The 20,485-nt window shown below is 41.3% G+C and overlaps 1 protein-coding gene across 1 annotated transcript in view; it reads left to right on the top strand.

The window, feature by feature from the left end:
- The window catches only part of LOC136863379 (phosphotriesterase-related protein), a 137,508-nt gene that overhangs the window by 113,921 nt on the left and 3,102 nt on the right, over nucleotides 1-20,485 (top strand). The gene's annotated exons all lie outside the window — the stretch shown is intronic.

Here is a 20,485-nt window from a genome sequence, read left to right as displayed (position 1 = left end):
ACACTCTCCAGGAAACCATACCTTAAGTCATTAAATAGCATTTTTGATTTATTTAATACACTGACTGACAGAGCAAATGCAACACCAAGAAGGAGTGGTCAGAACTTTATGCCAGTTGCAGGGTAGACTGACGTCACTGAGGTATGCTCATGATGTGAAATGCGCCGCTGTGCTGCGCACATAGCGAACGATGAATGGGACACGGCGTTGGCGAATGGCCCACTTTGTACCGTGATTTCTCAGCCGACAGTCATTGTAGAACGTGTTGTCGTGTGCCACAGGACACGTGTATAGCTAAGAATGCCAGGCCGCCATTAACGGAGGCATTTCCAGCAGACAGACGACTTTACGAGGGGTATGGTGATCGGGCTGAGAAGGGCAGGTTGGTCGCTTCGTCAAATCGCAGCCGATACCCATAGGGATGTGTCCATGGTGCAGCGTCTGTGGCGAAGATGGTTGGCGCAGGGACATGTGGCACGTGCGAGGGGTCCAGGCGCAGCCCGAGTGACGTCAGCACGCGAGGATCGGCGCATCCGCCGCCAAGCGGTGTCAGCCCCGCACGCCACGTCAACCGCCATTCTTCAGCATGTGCAAGACACCCTGGCTGTTCCAATATCGACCAGAACAATTTCCCGTCGATTGGTTGAAGGAGGCCTGCACTCCCGGCATCCGCTCAGAAGACTACCATTGACTCCACAGCATAGACGTGCACGCCTGGCATGGTGCCGGGCTAGAGCGACTTGGATGAGGGAATGGCGGAACGTCGTGTTCTCCGATGAGTCACGCTTCTGTTCTGTCAGTGATAGTCACCGCAGACGAGTGTGGCGTCGGCGTGGAGAAAGGTCAAATCAGGCAGTAACTGTGGAGCGCCCTACCGCTAGACAACGCGGCATCATGGTTTGGGGCGCTATTGCGTATGATTCCACGTCACCTCTAGTGCGTATTCAAGGCACGTTAAATGCCCACCGCTACGTGCAGCATGTGCTGCAGCCGGTGGCACTCCCGTACCTTCAGGAGCTGCCCAATGCTCTGTTTCAGCAGGATAATGCCCGCCCACACACTGCTCTCATCTCCCAACAGGCTCTACGAGGTGTACAGATGCTTCCGTGGCCAGCGTACTCTCCGGATCTCTCGCCAATCGAACACGTGTGGGATCTCATTGGACGCCGTTTGCAAACTCTGCCCCAGCCTCGTACGGGCGACCAACTGTGGCAAATGGTTGACAGAGAATGGAGAACCATCCCTCAGGACACCATCCGCACTCTTATTGACTCTGTACCTCGACGTGTTTCTGCGTGCATCGCCGCTCGCGGTGGTCCTACATCCTACTGAGTCGATGCCGTGCGCATTGTGTAACCTGCATATCGGTTTGAAATAAACATCAATTATTCGTCCGTGCCGTCTCTGTTTTTTCCCCAACTTTCATCCCTTTCGAACCACTCCTTCTTGGTGTTGCATCATGAAAACCAGAAGTCTCTAGCTTAAAAACTGATCTCTTTTTGAAGTTGTAAGACAGAATTTTGTGAAAATTGATTGAAAAATGGGGTATAGAACTTTGATAATATACTAAAGATTAAAGAAAATCTCACTGTTTCAATAGTTGAAGGAATATCAGATTTGCATATTAAAATAATTTTCCTAAATATTTTGGTGTTTTATTCTCTGGAAAAAAGAAAAATATGTAAACATGTTCAAAATTTGAAAAACCCAAAGAAGGAAGTTTTAGTCCTGAGACACTCACATTCACAGAAGTTCTGTCTTAAGATGTACAAACAAGGTAAGATTACTATAATTATTTCAATAGTAGCAATGCTAATAATAATAATAATAATAATAATAATAATAATAATAATAATAATAATAAGAAGAAGAAGAAGAAGAAGAAGAAGAAGAAGAATGATGTTGGATATTTTAAAAGATTGTTCTGTAACTACACATAGTCAGTATCCAATTAATGATTTACATTACTAATCTATCTTGTATCCTGTAGTAACAAAACTGAATTGTTGCTCATTTTTCTGGAATATTCTTAATTACATATGTCTTTTCCTTTTGCACACACAGTCCGTCTCGCTAAATAACCCAGGTTCAGCGGCTTTAATATTACCTGGCCTTGGGCACAACAAATACCTTGTTTTTGTTGTGCAGTGCTCTTGAATGTTGTTGAACAGATATTTCGTCCTTTCTGTAGTAGTGCCTTTTACTTCCAACTTCTTAGGTAGGTTCTGAGGAAGATTACCTACCTCAGAAATCTTTATAATTACAGTTAGACCATCCAATTTTTGTAAACATGTAATGACACCGGGTATATTCTTTTTCGCAGTAAAATGACATAAAGATGTGATCTGAGTAACTTTTTCCCAACCATGGTGCCAGTTATACATATTTACTAACAGCTCACCAGTTTCTTTTCTGATGATGACAGCTTTTTTAAGTTTTGTCTCAGGGGAGCTAACTTCAATGACCGAGACAGTATCTGTGAGAGAAGAAATACGTGTCACGCAATACCGGTACTTCCCTTTCATGAGACCAAAAGTCCAGTCACATAAAAAATCGTATGACCCTCTGGCAGAAAAGAAATCTTTATTTCTTCATGTAAACCTGACATAACTCACCACATGATAATATTATTTTTATTTTGTGTGATGCATTTGTCAGCATGAAGAAACAAATCACAGCACGATGACCGGGCTCCCGTCCAGGCAGTCCACATTAGTTAAAATTACCAGTTATAAAATGTTTTTTTGTATATTCCCCCGCTCGAAGGGTGGGGTGGGCCCCCTAGAGAGTGACGCTCTCGCTCGGGCCAGGAGATGTGAAGAGAGCAGTGCGATGTGGCCGAATGAAGAGGATGGGTAAAGCGATGTGAATATTTACTGAGAAGAGAAGATGGGGTCTCTTGATTATGGAGATGGGAAGAAATGGACGTTTATACGGGAGTGCTTAAATGGAAGTTGTGCGGAAGGGTGATGTGGGAAAGTGTGGAGGTGATATGATACAGGATATTTGTGAGTTGTCGGAGATGTTCGAGTGTTGGTGGCGGTGGGAAGGAGATATTGAATGGGGGAGATGGTGGACAGACGTTGTGGGGTGGTTGAAAAGGAGGATGATCAGGCTGGGTGCGGCGACATGGTGTGGTGAGGGGATGTCTAGATTATGGAGGGGAATGAGAGGGTTTGACGTTATGGAGACGACCGTAGATGGGGGCACCGGTGGCGATAAGATGGTCGGCGGCTGTTGCAATGGGTAGCTGTAGGAGCACTAAGTATGTTGGGCCCGTGGAGTTGAAGATCCGAAACGCCCTCCGGACTGGTATAGCGTGAAGGCGTAGCTGGCGTTGGACTTCTGTTATGGAGATGAGTGGGTCGGCGCCACAAACGACGCAACTGAAGACTGTGTTGGTATGTGAAGTCGATGGCGGTAATGCTGGTTAATGGGCGGCCAATGCTGATGCGGCTGAAGTTGACGGTGTCGTAGATGGTGGCTGTGCAGACGAAGAGACAGATGATGAACAGCGGTGCAGAAAGCGAGGAGGTGGTATACTGATCTGAGGAAAAGTTTGTGGCACGGAGAAAAATGTGGCCATAAGTGGTGTAGGGTGGGATGACGTAATAGTCGTCATAGGGTGGGAGAAAACGTGAGGGCGGAAGTCGTTGTGGTGGTGGTGGTGGTGGTGGTGGTGGTCATGGTGAAGCGTAGTGGGGAGGCTGACATCCAACTAGGAGTCGGCCTATATGCTGATTAGGGTCGACGGGAGCTGTTACTAAAGATCTGAAGCCACCCGGCCGATCAAAAAACACTGGAGGTGCTGCTGCAAAGATATGTCCACATACAGAGAGGTTTTGAGAGTATGTTCTCTTATAATATGTGCAGCACAGTAAATGTCTATAATTGTAACCGTACATTATTTTGATGTACAGGCTGGTTATTTCATATTTTAGTACAAGAAGACAATGCAGGAACTTAATTTAAGAAACCATACCTTAAGTCGCCAATTTTTAAATTCCCATTGTGATTTAAGATATGGTTTTGTTAGACTGCATGGCCTGTTTCCAAATTTAGTTTGAAGAATTTTCTGTATGGAGACGTCACTGTCACTCCTTTCATCATGTAGTAGTTCAAGGATCAGCTAACAGATGGCATTCAAATCTAAAAATCAATTTTTTTCACCCTTTCCACCTTTTTTCCTTTGTAGTGTAAAATTTCGTTATGCAACTTAAGGTAAGGTTTCCTGGAGAGTGTCACAGATATTTGTGCTTGTATAATTATGGACACAATCTTACTGCTTTAACCTTTCCTGGACTAGAACACCCTGACAAAAATACTCCAGCAAATCCTTCAGTTACAATAGTTAACATTATACCTGAATGATATAATTCATCTTTGCATATGCAATTCTTTGAACAATCCCTAATAAATTAGGTGGCATAATCACTCTTGATATATCCCTTGCCATTTTATTAATTTTGTCTTTCACAGCCAATAATAATAATAATAATAATAATAATAATAATAATAATAATAATAATAATAATAATAATAATGTGTGGCTATTGCTATAGTGATGGGACATTCGATTCATTTTACTGAATCGATTCATTTGATTCCGTTCACATTAATGAATCGATACAGTGATCCGATTCACGGCTCATTGGTCACCGCTCCTACTGCATCTGTGTAGTATGTGCTGGTGAGACAGCAGTAACAGCATTCAGTACTCGCAGCTGCCATCTGGTCTTCATACTATGAACTCCTTTCTTAGAAAAAATGCTAGTTACTCTAATACATCGAAGGTTTCCGGCGAAGCAGGGTGGGAAAGGTTAGGATTTTTTTTTGCTAGTTGTTTTACGTCGCACCGACACAGATAGGTCTTACGACGACGATGGGACGGGAAAGGGCTAGGAGTGGGAAGGAAGCGGCCGTGGCCTTAATTAAGGTACAGCCCCAGCATTTGCCTGGTGTGAAAATGGGAAACCACGGAAAACCATTTTCAGGGCTGCCGACAGTGGGGTTCGAACCTATTATCTCCCGAATACTGGATACTGGCCGCACTTAAGCGACTGCAGCTATCGAGCTCGGTAAGGTTAGGATTAGGAAGGTAGCAGCCATGACCTGAATTAAGGTACAGTCCCAGCATTTCCTGGTGTGAAAACGGGGAGACAACGGAAAAACCATCTTAACGGCTGGCGACGGTGGGATTCGAACCCACCATCACCCGAATGCAAGGGCATAGCCACGCGATATTAACCGCACGACAACTCACTCAGTCATTTTTTTAAAAAGTATTTTTCTATCAGCTGAGGATTTTTTTAATAGTCATATTTTGTATAGGCTACCCGAGATGTACAGTAGCCCGCTGGTTTTCTGATTCAACATACTGTTATTGCGTCTGTCCACATATGATTGAAGTCTTGTGCAACGATGTGACATATGAACTGAGAGAATAGTGAGCCGTTTTTCCCAATATAAAACAGGTACGTTTGAGTGGTCATGAGTATGACTCATAGTCATAGGGCAGGCTAGAGTCGAGTTTAATTGTCAAATGTCAACTAAGTTATAATACTAAGATTCATTAAACTAATAAATAGTATAACGTAATAGCCTACCTACTTACTAGCTACTTCAGAATTATGTTGTGACTACCTTTTTAACACTGCAAATAAATCCATCTATTATTTAAACCTCCCTGTAAGAAGAGGACAGTGAATGCAAATGGGTATTATTTTCAAATGAGCTGAGCTCGAGAGTCCATTATAGCATACGATTCTTTCAGTGTAGCATGGCTCACTGTATGTCTCGCTGCAGTGAGCCGATAAGGAGCCGTGTGTATCTTGTGTCTCACTGAGCCGCGCTCGTTCACGATTCTTTCGATGTGTCATGGCTCACTGTATGTCTCGCTGCAGCGGAAGCTCGGCTCTCCGCGTGTCCAGTGAGCCGATAAGGAGCCGTGTGTATCATGTGTCTCACTGAGCCGCGCTCGTTCACGATTCTTTCGATGTGCCATGATTCACTGTCTCGCTTCAGCGGAAGTTCGGCTCTCCGCGTGTCCAGTGAGCCGATAAGGAGCCGTGTGTATCATATGTCTCACTGAGCCGCGCTCGTTCACGATTCTTTCGATGTGCCATGATTCACTGTCTCGCTGCAGCGGAAGCTCGGCTCCCCGTCAACGTCCAGTGAGTGCGCCACTCAGCACTGTCCGCTGGGAGTAAGCTGAATCGTGTGCCGTGAGCTCGCCGTTCCTGTGAATGGATTCACTCGGACACTTGAATGAATCGATACACTGCTTCGAATCATACATTCAGTAGCCAACACTATATTGCTAGCCTGGTGCAACCCCTGTAAGACAGACTCTAACGAGAGTGGATTCCACCTGCTGTGTATAGAAACATTTGTGTGTTATTATGGTGGAGGATAGTGTTATGTGTGGGGTATGAGTGGCAGGGGTGTTGGGGACAGCACAAACATCCAGTCCCCAAGCTAAGAGAATTAACCAGTTAAGGTTAAATCCTCTGACCCAGTCGGGAATCAAACCCAGGACCCTCTAAACCTAAAGCCACTAGGCTGACCATTCAGCCAAAGAGCTGGACAATAATAATAATAATAATAATAATAATAATAATAATAATAATAATAATAATAATAATAATAATAATAATAATAATAATCGTCATCATCATCATCATGTACTGAAGACAATGCCTTGTTTTTGTCTTAACTTCCTTGTAGTCCCTGTACTTCTTCAGGTCATCAGGTGTGATTTTCTTGGTCTTCCTCTGCCTCTCCTTCCCAACACTTTCCCTTCAAGAATATTTGTGAGGAACATACTGTGTTTCGTCAGGTGGCCTACAAGTTTTATTTTCCTCCTTTCCATCTCTTTAATGAGTGTCCATTTTTCATTGACCTCTTTTAAAATTTGAAGGTTTCATATTTTGTCAGTCCAGCTTGTTTTTAGTGATCCTCCTCCATATCCGTATCTCCATTGCCTTTAGGCAAGCTCTCTCCTTTTCACCCATGCAATAATACAGTCCAAATAAAAGGACTTTGCAAAAGCCTTTCTTGTCTACATGTTCATGTGCCTGCTAGTTAAAATGTCTTTCTTAGTTTGGAAAGCATCTTTTGTCTTCAATGATATTGCTTTCTGAGTAACAGAATTGTTTTACTTGTTCTATTTTAGAGCTTCCTAGCTTTATATTTGCAGTGGTTCTTTGCTATCCTGGTTGTAATCCTATTTTTTATTATGTTCAATAATACTTTTGAAGTGTGAGATACAAGAAAAATTGTTTTGTAGTTTCTACTAGTCCATAGCATTTTCTTTCTTGAGTAAGGCAATATTTTTACTTTTGCTGAAATCCTTGGGGATTTTTGCATGTAAGTAGCACACCGTGACAACCTCAAACAAACAATTTTTCATATCTTCATAATATTTTTCAGCAATTCAGCTGGTACATCGTCAATGCCTGTTGCTTTTCTGTCCCTGAGATTCTTCAGAGAATATTCAAACTCTTCCTTAGAGATTGGAGGCCAAAATTAATATAATTTCTTCTGAGATCTCTTCTGTTACATCTGATTTATGAACAAGGTCTTTATTATTGTACAGACCTTCGATATATTTTTTCCATTGTTCACATATCTCCTCGGCATCAGCTGATGTGTTATCATCCTTGTCTTTCACTGTTGTGGATTTTGTTTTTTTACTTGTGTTGCAGAGATTTAACTTTTGAAAATGTGTTTGATTATTGCTTCCCATTCTTTGTCTCTGTTTTTATCTCCTCGCTCTTCTCAAGCCTAGTTTTATTAAAACCTTTCTTCAAAAGCATCTTTGTGATGCCATAAAGCTCCTTTATATCCCCTCTTTTTGCCGCTTGTTTTGCTTTCTCTGCCTGCACATCAATCCACTTCCTGTGATCCTTTTGCACACTCCTCTTTACTTCCCTATCACCCAGCTTGTGTTTGAGCCTTCTGCTGTCTAGTTGAAGATACAGGGTGGGGCAGAGTGGGCTCCCTGATTTGATGAGTTAACTGTATAAAAACCGTACAAGATTATTACAAAAGCTTTTTATTTCTGAAATCTACATACAATGCCATTTTTTTCCTTTGGTTCTAAAAATGATATCGTCCAGGTGACGACCTTGATGAGCGACGCACATATTCAGCCGTTCAATAAAGTTTTAAAAAACTCTGCGCATCATATCTGGCGTTATACCAGCGATGACATCAGCAATTGCTTCCTTAAGGGCTTCCACGGTCCTTGGTCGAACTTTATAAACCTCAGATTTGAGGTAACCCCAAAGAATATAATCGCATGGGCTTAAATCGGGGGATCGAGGGGGCCATGAAACATCCCCTCATAATGAGATCACGCGGCCGGGAAACTGTTCTTGCAGAAGTTGGCGAGAGCGACGGGCGGTATGAGCCGTGGCACCATCCTGTTGAAACTAAAAGGCTTCCATTTCCTCACCATACCCTTCCATTTTGGGGAAGAAAAAGTTCTCCAACATCTCACAATAGCGCACAGCGTTCACAGTAACGGTTGCATCTTCCGATTCAAAAAAGTAGGGGCCAATAATGCCTATGGAGGACACAGCACACCACACAGTCACTTTTGGTGAATGAAGAGGTCTTTGGTGAAGATTGCGTGGGTTTTCAGCTGCCCAGTAACGAAAATTTTGCTTATTTACTGTGCCCGAGAGGTGAAAATGGGCCTCATCACTAGACCACAGAATAGCACCGGGTTGTAAAGAAGCTAACATTGCATTGCAAGCATCTGTACATTTAACAAAGTCTTCTGGCCTCAATTCTTGAACAACCATCATCTTATAGGGGTGTAAATTTAGCTTGGCCTTTATCTCCTTCCTGTAATTCATCTTGTCCCAGATCTGATCAGATATCCATTCCTTCCGCAGGTAGTTTTTGTACCCGATTTGCTTCTCACTTGTTTACACAAAGATGTTCTTTACGTCGCTCCATACAGTCTCCACATTCTTCTCTATCTCAGAATCCAACACCTGGAATCTTTTGCTAAGTTCCAGTTGAAATTTTACCAACATCTGCTGATCCTTTAGCTTACCAACATCAAACTTCTTGTGCTGAGCATTGAAGTTTTGGTAGACTGCCATGATCTTTATACGGAAGTTGGCAACAACAAGATGATGGTCACTGCCAATGTCTGCTCCTGTCTTGTTCCTAACATAGAAAACAGATACTACCTTAAATGGGATTTCAGCAGCATTTCCTCTACCAAGGACTCATTCCCTTTTGCAAGAGAGCTGTTGGCCTCTGTAGGAAATCAGGTTATTTCCTGCTGCCTGACATTCTGAGTTAGCAATTTTTACAGGTTGGTTGCCAAAGTAATTAACCATCCTCCTTTCTCATTCCAGACTTGGGACCGGACAATAGCGGAGATGATGATGATGATGATAATAATAATAATAATAATAATAATAATAATAATAATAATAATAATAATAATAAATCTAGCACTTTGAACTAAAATACTTTCCCTGAGGGGAGATTAGGGGCTGCCTGGCCGAGGCGGTAAAGGCATGCTTGGTTCGCCTGGAAGGACATGGGTTTGAATCCCCGTCAGGAAGTCGTAAAATTTAAGAAACGAGATTTCCACTTCCGGAGGTGCATATGGCCCTGAGGTTCACTCAGCCTACACCAGAAATGAGTACCAGGTTAATTCCTGGGGGCAAGGGCGACCAGGCATAGAGCTAACCACTCTACCCCATCACGTGCCGAGGTTAACAATGGTAGAAGCCTTTACCTTCCACTCCTCCAAGGCCTTCATGGCCTGTACAGAGGTGACTTTGCTTTTTGAGGGGAGATTGACTTGATGTACTTTGACTTATTTCCTGTTGCTCCCTCTGGAGCATAGGGCCTTGGCAAAATTTCTCCACACAGTGGCAGTGGCATGCGGTGAACATATTCATTACCCCAGCTGCAAAAAAAAGTGTTTTAAATATAAACAATCGTAGCCCCACTACACTCTCTAAAGTCAACATTACCATTTTATAAGGCTGCATATTCGTGGAAAGGTCTACCTGATAAAGATCTTTCAACAATATTTTCAACCACATGTGGCAGTGACGACACCATCATAACTTAATCTATAGCAGATTTTAAACAATGTACTTACAGTTTCATCCGGTGATGCTTCATGATAGTGCAGTCATAGTTTTCACAAAAATACACTGGGACTATTTGTTTTTTTACTTAAGAAGCCTATCTAAACTAATCAGCAAAATTCAACTGCTATTTTACTGTCGTTGAAGTTTTATAGTTTCACTCGCGTACTGAGTGTACGTGCATCAACGACAAATGAGGGAAAGTATATGTTACGATGTATAACACACATTATATTCATGAAGAATGCCACAGAACTCATGAAACCTTCACCTGTAATCCAAGAGGAACACTACAAAAATTCACTATGTACCACCATCACAGACAACCATTCGCGCTTAACTCCGTGTTCATGCTGGGCAACCTAAATATTTTTCTGCGGCTATCAGAACACATACAGTACTCTACATGTGCCATCAATGAATTGCTCGAAAGAACTGTATAGGCTACATGCCGAAACCCAAGACTGAAATATATTCTTCTATATTACAATTGATTTCATATACTGGCTCTATTTTTATTAGCAAGACGATGTGCAATTGGCTATGCTGTTAAGATGTTGATATTTTTCTTGCAGTCTCTAGTGTGTGGCGCTGAAGACTTCGAGTTTCAAGGATTAAAACTAACACCCCTTACCTAAGCTAGCTGGCCTGTCGCAGTAAATTGCTGTCGGGGAGGGGCCACAGCTCCGCCTTGACAAAGCTTCAAGTGCATGCGTCACCCAAGCGACCTTACATTTTGCTGGGGGTAGCTCTCTAACATGCCAGCAAGGAAACCCAGCTTGCTGGAGAAGCTGAACTGTGGTAGTGTGAGCGGATTGTCGAGACAGCTGTACTTGGCTTGGCTTAGATGTTTGCAATTTTTTAAACATTATAAAAAGCGTTCTAAGGAATAATTAGAAAATGTTAATACAAAGTTCTTTACCCCAGCCGTGCTGGGATAGATGGGGTTCAGTGCATGCCACTGGTTCCTGGCCATTTTCTTAACCTCACTCCTGGTCTTGTCGACCTCTGCGATTTCCTTTTCAATCATCCTCTTCCAGATATTCTTGGGCCGACCTCGCTTTCTGATGCCTTGAGGATTCCAGTCCAGTGCCGTCATCTAAACAGCCCCATCCAGCTTCCGTAATGTGAGCCCAATCCAGGGCCATTTCCTCTCATTGATCTGGATGTCAATCAGCTGCTGACGGTCATGGTCCAAAGATCTTTATTTGAGATTATGTCCAGCCACCTCACATTTGTTATGTGATGCAGACATCTATTAATGAACACCTGCAGCTGGTTATTGATCTGTTTTGTAACTTTCCATGTTGCACAGCCGTATAGAAGAATCGACTTTACATTGCTGTTGAAGAGGCGAAGCTAGTCTTCCTGGAGATGTTTCCATTCTTCCACACGGTGTAGAGCTGAACAAATGCACCATTTTCATTCCAGATACGGCTTTGAACATCTTCCTCTGCTCTCCTATCCATTGTAACTACACTTCCAAGGTAGAGGAAGAACTCAACTCGCTCAATTTCCTTTCGATTTACTGTCAAGCTGGTCATGACATCCGTATTAATCCTCATCTCTTTAGTCTTGTTTGTGTTGATCATGAGATCTGCACGTTCCGGTTCCTTCTGCAACCTACTCGGTTTGTCTTCTATGTCCCAGTACTGCTGTGCTGTAAGGCAAATATCATCTGCGAAGTCAAGATCGTCAAGCCTGTCTCTCGTCCCCCATTGAACACCCCTCTTCTGTCCTCCCATTACCATCTTCATCACACCACCTATAACCAGGGGGAACAGAGTGGGAGAAAGAACACACCCCTGTCTCACTCCAGACTTGACGTTTATCTTTTCTGTTAGTTTCCCTTCATGAAGAACCTGACACTCATACCCCTCGTACATCTCTTTCATGATCTTGATAATCTTTGATGGAATTCTGTATTCCTGGAGGGTCTTCCACGTGATTCTTTGATTTACAGAATCGAAGGCTTTCTCAAAGTCCACGAATGTCAGGTAGAGGGTATTCTGCCATTCAACACTCTGCTCTGTGATGATATGGAGTGTATTGATGAGATTCACACAGCTGTAATGTTGCCAAAATCCCACGTGTTCCTTTTGAAGCCTTCCTTCTACTGAATCCTTTATGCGATTCAGGATGACTCGCAGCAGAACTTTGCTTGGAATGGAGAGCAAGGTGACACCTCTCCAGTTGTTGCATTTTATTGTATCCCCTTTTTTCGGCAACTTGACTGTAAGCCCCTTCTTTCAGTCGGTCGGTATTTTCTCCTCCTTCCATATCTTCTCCAACAGTGTGTGCAGCAATTTGATTGTAGTATCACGGTCTGTTTTCAGTACTTCTGCTGAAATGTTGCCAGACCTGATGCCTTCCCATTTTTCATCTGCTTCAACACTATCCATACCTCCCTGGGTTGGAGAGTCGAGGTTGATGCCTGGATCACTTTCTGCTTCTTCTTCATCTTCTTCTTGCTGCTCATTTTCCAGTCCCACATCTCTATTAAAAACCTCCACAAAGTTTTCCCTCCATCTACTCAGCTGTTGTTTGCACATAGTGAGGATCTCGCCTGTGTTGCTCTTCACAGGCCTAGTTTTATTAAAACCTTTCTTCAAAAGCATCTTTGTGATGCCATAAAGCTTCTTTATATCCCCTCTTTTTGCTGCTTGTCCTGCTTTCTCTGCCTGCTAATCAATCCACTTCCTGTGATTCTTTTGCACACTCCTCTTTACTTCCCTATCACTCAGCTTGTGAGTCTTCTGCTGTCTAGTTGCAGATATTTAGCTTGGCCTTTATCTCCTTCCTGTAATTTATCTTGTCCCAGATCTGATCAGATATCCATTCTTTCCACAGGTAGTTTTTGTACCTGAGCTGCTTCTCACTTGTTTACACAAAGATGTTCTTTACTTCGCACCATACAGTCTCCACATTCTTCTCTCTCAGACTCCAATACCTGGAATCTTTTGCTAAGTTCCAGTTGAAATTTTTCCAACATCTGCTGATGCTTTAGCTTACCAACATCAAACTTCTTGTGCCGAGTGTTGAACTTTTGGTGGACCGCCATGATCTTTATACGGAAGTTGGCGACAACAAATCAAAATCTCTTTATTTGCAAATGAGGTGTCTACCTCGGTGGCAAATGGTACACTAAAATACATTATTGTCAAGCACTAAATATTAAATTAACAAGAGAAGAAAATTTTTCCTATAATACAATATTATACAATTTACGCTAACAATGTTTTCTATTAAACACACAGCTCATCCTTAATAAATTTATATTGTTTACAAAATTCTAATTATAATATCTCCTGTACTACTTACAAATATAGTCAACTGATATACAGTATGTGGAATTGCTTCAAATGATACTATAAAACTGGTATAACATTAATATTTACATTGCATTTATTTACTTACTATTTTTTTTTTTTACCCGTTCTGGATCCTAAGTAGCATAACGACCTGCTGCGTCTTAACCAGAGCCCCTTTTGCCACCACTTTTCAGAGTTCCTGAAGGGCCTTCACAGCTACCGTAGCGGTCCCAGGGCCCTCGAAGTCCCCACTGTACTTCACCCCTACAGGCAGTCCCCTACTTTGGCTGTCCAAACTCCTTAGACCAGGGGATGGAATTTATTTATTCACACACATTTTTTTTTTTTTTTTTAATTTACAATAACCTGCACCGGTCGAATGCCCTCTAACACTTCATTTATTTTCTCTGTTGCTGTTTATTCTCTTCTTGAATATCTGTACAGATTTCGGAAAAGGATCAAACACTACCCCTGGTAAACTGTTCCACTCCTTCACACCCTTCCCAATGAATGAAAATTTACCCCAATCGCTTCTGCTAAAATTCCTTCTAATTTTATATTTGTGGTCAGTCCTGCCGATATAATTATTTTCCAACTGAAGCCTCTCACGGATATCTCCCCATGCTTCTTCTCCTGTATAGGCTCTATATAATCCTGTAAGTCTAGTTTTCTCCCTTCTCTTACTTAAAGTTTCCCACCCAAGTTCCTTTAACATTTCTGATACACTACTCTTTCTCCTGAAATCCCCTGTTACAAATCTTGCTGCTTTCCTCTGCACACTATCTATTTCTTTTATTAGGTATTCTTGGTGAGGATCCCAAACACTGTTTGCATATTCCAATAATGGACGAACCATACTCAAGTAACTTTTTTCTTTTAATTCTTTGTTGCATCCTTTAAGTAGCCTCATTATGACGTGTAATGATCTGTATGCTTTCCCAACAATGTCATCAATATGTCCCTTCCAGTGCAAATTACTTTCAAATCTCACACCTAAGTATTTGCACTTGCCATCTTTTGGGATAACTACCTCATCCAAAGTATATTCAAATTCAGTTTTAAAGCTCCTGTTTGTAAAAGTTATAACAGTTGATTTGCCTCCATTAACCTTCATATTATTTTCTTCAACCCATTGTTGGATACTTTCAAGGTCCCTTTGTAATTCTGAACAATCCTCAATGTTGTTTATTTCCCTATAAACAATTATGTCATCTGCATACAATCTTATTTTTGATGTTATATTGTTCCCTAAATCATTTGCGTATATTAAGAAAAGTAACGGACCGATTATACTACCCTGTGCAATTCCCTTCCAAACTTTCTCTTCCTGCGATACATTATTTCCTACTTTGACTTTCTGAACCCTTGAATTTAGAAATGCTTTTATCCAACGTGTAACCCTTACGTCCAATCCTATTCCCTCCAATTTCTTTAATAATATTCCATGTTCCACTCTATCAAAGGCTTTGGAAAGATCTATGGCTATGCAATCTAACTGACCTCCTGAATCCAACTGATCTGATATGTCCTGCTGAAATCCCACCAGTTGTGCCTCACAAGAAAATTTCTTTCTAAATCCATACTGGCTCCTCATGAACCAATTTTTATCATCACATATCCCTCTGATGTACTTCGATATTAAACTCTCCAGAATTTTACAAACTATACTGGTCAGGCTGATTGGTCTGTAGTTCTCTGGTTTCCTTTTATCACCCTTTCCTTTATAAATTGGTATTATTATAGATTCCTTCCATTCCTTTGGTATTACACTATTATTTATGACATAGTCAAAGAGAAATTTTAAATAAGGCACTATGTACCACCCCATTGTCTTTAATACCTCCCCAGTAATTTGATCACTTCCTGCAGCTTTTCCTTGCTGAAGCAGTTGGATTTCTCTGAAAATATCTTCGTTTGTGAATGAGAAGCTTCTTGTTTCCCTCTGTCTCTCTCCCTCTCTATCTTCTGTTTTGGTTTCCAACTCTTGACAATCATCTACTGAATCTCTAAATTCCCTACTAAATAGGTTTGCTTTCTCAGTATCTGTTAAATAGTGTTCACCCCCTTCTCCCACCATTGTAGGAATTTGGACTCCTTTTCCTTTTTGATTCCTGATATATGAATACAGCTTTTTCCATTTCCCTTTGTGGTCATTACCCTCTTGAAGTATGCCATTCATATAATTCTCTTTTGCTTCCTTTTTCACTCTATTCAGTTCCCTCATTAGCTGTTTTCTAGTTTCTCTACTCTCCCTACCCTCTTTGATTTTCCTGTTTACTATTCTACATTTTCTTTTTAATTTTCTTATTTCCCTTGTATAATAAACAGGGTCTGAGGTCATTTTACCCTTCTTAACAGGTACAAATCTCTTCTCTCCTTCCCAAATAATTCCTTTAAATTTAGCCCAAAGTGTATCCACGTTACTCCCTTCACTTATCCAACAACTGAATTGTGATTTAAGGTAAGTCCCAAATTCATCAACTTTAGTATTTCTGTACAATTTCTTGTCTTGTGTAACCCTCTTATTAAGCCTTTTTGGTACGAGTCCTACATCCATTATTACAGCCTTATGGTCTCCTATTCCTTCAATTACCTCAGTTTTATCAACAATTTCACATGGTTTAACCAAGAATACATCTAGTAAGTTATTGAGACGAGTCGGTTCTTGTACTACTTGTGTAAATCCTCCCTCCCAAATTAACTTATTTGCCAGTTTCTGTTCATGGGCTTCACTTGCAGCTCCTTTCCATTCAACTTCAGGCAAATTTAGATCTCCCCCAATTATTACCATATCATTATTATTGTTTTCATGAGTATAATCTATTATTTTTTCAAAGATTTCCATGTCTCTTTCCTCTCTTCCAGGCCTGTATGTTCCTATAATTCCCACCTCCTTCATATTATCACAAACTAATTTTATCCCTAATATTTCATCCCTTTCATCGGTAAACCATTCATGTGAACAGTAAGTTTCCTTCACCAGAATAAACACCCCCCCTCCCTTTTTATCTCCTCGGTCTCTACGATAGACTGTGTACCCTTCTGGAAATACTTCTCTATTACCCACCCCTTCTTTCAACCACGATTCCACTCCTATCACCACATCAGTCTCATAAGATTCCATCAATGTACCGAATTTTAATTGTTTATTTACTACACTTTGACAGTTTACCAAGAGCAATCTCAGACCCCCTTCCTCCCTAAAACTTGACTGTTGCAATTGGGTAACTTGAAATTCCTTACTATCCTGAGTTTCTTTTTCTAGTTGACTGAGCCAGCTTGAAGTACAGCTGGCTCTTTCTACTAGTTTTCCTGGTCAGTATTATAACTCAAGGGAGTTGCCTGTTTTACAGTACATATCTTAAGATTAATAAAATCTAGAACAATATTTGCTATCTTTCGTTTACCTGAATTGTTTAGATGGAGGCCATGTTTTGTATAGGCTAACAGTATCTCTCAAAACTGCTGCATTCAATAACCTGAGTATTCCGAAAATGTTTACAAATTTTAACAATATCTGTATTGACCTTGTCCACTTCAATGTTCACACACGAGTCTCTACTCAAATCATGCCTGTGGGGCACGTTCACTACAAAAACGTTAGTGTGGGTCAGCTTCCCTAGTGTATGTTTAAGTTGTTATCTTACATTCTTGGCGTCGTCGCGAGCTACGTCGTTCGTCCCACCGATGATAAGCACTGCATCGCCGCTCCCGAAGTTCCTAGTTGCTGCTTCTACGTTTTCCACAACACTGCTGATAGAAGCTCCTGGATATATTTCTCCGGTTGCTGCTATATTCTCGTCGTTAATAACTCCCGCAATTCCCCTTCCTTGGCTATCACCAAACACAGCTACCTTCGCTGATTTAGGCCTAACTGGGTCTTGAATCTGAATTCTAGGCCTAAATTTTAAACTCGGCACGGCAACGGTTCGCGATGATTTGGTTTCACGCGCGCGATCACTTTCTTCCAGGATTAGATTATTTAGGGCAGAAAACCTATTTCTAATGTTTATTTCCGGAGATTCAGTTGTAGATTTCTTCTTAGCCGGCCATCCACGAACTACTTGACACCACGTGCTCGAGTTTGTTACTTGTACCGGTATATCACTCGAAGAATGGTCAGTCCCAAATTCTAGCGATCGCAGTCTTTCTTTTAATTCTTGATTTTCAACTTTAAGAGTCTCATTGTCCTTTTTTAGAATGTTTATAATTTCTAATGCACTTTTATATTCCTCATCGACTGTTTTCGGTGCTTCGTCAACGCCGTCCCCAACAACAACATTCCGAACACACTGCTCACAAGTCCAGTCAACATTTTCATTAGTTTTTACGTCTCTAGGGCAATTTCCGCACTTATAATGCCACCATCGATCACATGAATCACACAACATTCCATTTTTCACTAATTTTCGACATTTTCCGCACTTTTCGTCACATTTTACGGTTAATTTACTCGGAGAATAAAACACTACGTCGTCATTACCGGGCGCCATTTTGAAAAAGATGATGGTCACTGCCAATGTCTGCTCCTCTCTTGTTCCTAACATCTTCCAAACTACTTCTGAACCTCTTGCTCACCGCATTGTGATCAATTTGGTTTTCCGTGACTTGCCACCTATCATCAAGTCTTGGCTGGTGCAATATTCCATAAACTTTTCCCCTTTTTCATTCATCTCACCAAGACCATGTATACCCATGATGTGCTCCAATCCTTCATTTTTTGAGCCAACCTTCACGTTCAAGTCTCCCATAACTATGAGAATATCCTTACATTTTTCATTGTGGCATCTCGCAACATTTGGTAGAATTCTTCCTTTCTTTCCAACTCCAATTGTTCTGTAGGTGCATAGCATTGGATAATGGTCACATTCCTGATCTTGGTCTTGAATCTAGCAGTCAATAGCCTATTGGAAATTGGCTTCCACTCCATAAGACTTCTCATTGCATTTCTACTGAGCAGCAACCCCACTCCATCCCTGTGCTTTTCGTCCTCACCACCAGAATATAGAAATGTAATTCCATCTGTTGTCTGTATCTTGCCAAATCCTGGCCACCTCACCTCACTCAATCCCAGAATGTCCAGCCCGTAGTTCTTCATTTCCCGTGTCACTTGTTTTAGTTTGCTTTTCTCCCCCAAGGTCCTCACATTCCAGAAACCAATTTTCGTTATCCTCTTCATGCCAAAGGTCATCGTCAGATTATCCGTCCGGTTTTGTAATTTCGCTTCAGTTTCTATAATCAGATTATTTAAGAAGAGCGAGTGATTAACCCACTGCTTCCGAGTGCCTTGACAGGGCTGCCATCTTAAGCCTGAAGCACCAGGCTGATTTTCTGTCGGGGTTTCTTCCCTTAGCCTTTGAAGTTCCCACTTCTGTAAAGCAGCAGTTCCTGTTCTATTTACCCATAATAGGAGGGTTGCCCCTTCCACCAGTTCCACTGTTCCGAAGTCTCTCTTCTCCGCCTTCATTGCCGTTGAGGTCTTCACTGTAACCCTGGCAGGGACCCTTACGTGGGACTACCAGCCAGATCAAATCAAATCAAATCAAGTCTCTTTATTTGCAAATGGTACACTAAAATACATTATTGTCAAGCGCTAAATTTTAAATTAACAAGAGACGAAGAAACTTTTCCTAGAATACAATATTATACAACTTACACTAATAATTTTTTCTATTAAACATACACATCATCCTTAATAAATTTATATTGTTAAAAAAATTCTACTTGTAATATCTCCTGTACTTACAAACATAGTCAACTCATATACAGTATGTGAAATTACTTCTAATAATACTATACAACTGGTATAAGATTAAAATTAACATTGTATTTATTTACATATTTATATTTTACCAATTTTGGAACCTAAGTAGCATAACAACCTGCTGCGTCTTAACCAGAGCCCCTTTTGCCACCACTTTTCAGAGTTCCTGAAGGGCCTTCACAGCTACTGTAGCGGTCCCAGGGCCCTCGAAGTCCCCACTGTACTTTACCCCTACAGGCAGTCCCCTACTTGGGCTGTCCAAACTCCATAGGCCAGGGGATGGAATTAATTTAATCACACACATTTTTTATTTACAATATCCTGCACTGGTTGAATGCCCTCTAACATTTCATTTATTTTCTCTGTTGCTGTTCATTCTCTTCTTGAATATCTATACAGATTTTGGAAAAGGATCAAACACTACTCCTGGTAAACTGTTCCACTCCTTCACACCCTTCCCAATGAATGAAAATTTACCCCAATCGCTTCGGCTAAAATTCCTTCTAATTTTGTACTTGTGGTCAGTTCTGCCAATATAATTATTTTCCAACTGAAGCCTCTCACGGATTTCTCTCCATGCTTCTTCTCCTGTATAGGCTCTATATAATCCTATAAGTCTAGTTTTCTCCTTTCTCTTACTTAAAGTTTCCCACCCAAGTTCCTTTAACATTTCTGATACACTACTCTTTCTCCTGAAATCCCCTGTTACAAATCTTGCTGCTTTCCTCTGCACACCATCTAGTTGTTTTATTAGGTATTCTTGGTGAGGATCCCAAACACTGTTTGCATATTCCAATAATGGACGAACCATACTTAAGTAACTTTTTCTTTTAATTCTTTGTTGCATCCTTTAAGTAGCCTCATTATGACATGTAACGATCTGTATGCTTCCCCAACAATGTCATCAACATGACCCTTCCAGTGCAAATTACTTTCAAATCTCAGACCTAAGTACATTTGCACTTGCCATGTTTTGGGATAACTACCTCATCCAAAGTATATTCAAATTCAGTTTTAAAGCTCCTGTTTGTAAATGTTGTAACAGTTGATTTGCGTCCATTAACCTTCATATTATTTTCTTCAACCCATGGTTGGATACTCTCAAGATTAGCTGGACCAGGGTTTTTTAAAGAGGTGTTACTCCTCTATCGCTCCCCCTTTGTCCTGACTTGTAACAGGCAGAGCCTGGCTTCCCAAACATTGGGGCCCAGGTTGCTGGGGTTGAGGAGAGATTGACAATCAGGATAACTGCCAAAACTTGTTTATGACATATGTCAACAGTG

Source organism: Anabrus simplex, chromosome 2, assembly GCF_040414725.1.
Source record: "Anabrus simplex isolate iqAnaSimp1 chromosome 2, ASM4041472v1, whole genome shotgun sequence".
Taxonomy (NCBI): Eukaryota; Metazoa; Arthropoda; class Insecta; order Orthoptera; family Tettigoniidae; genus Anabrus; species Anabrus simplex.
This window is presented reverse-complemented; position numbering and strand designations above follow the sequence as displayed.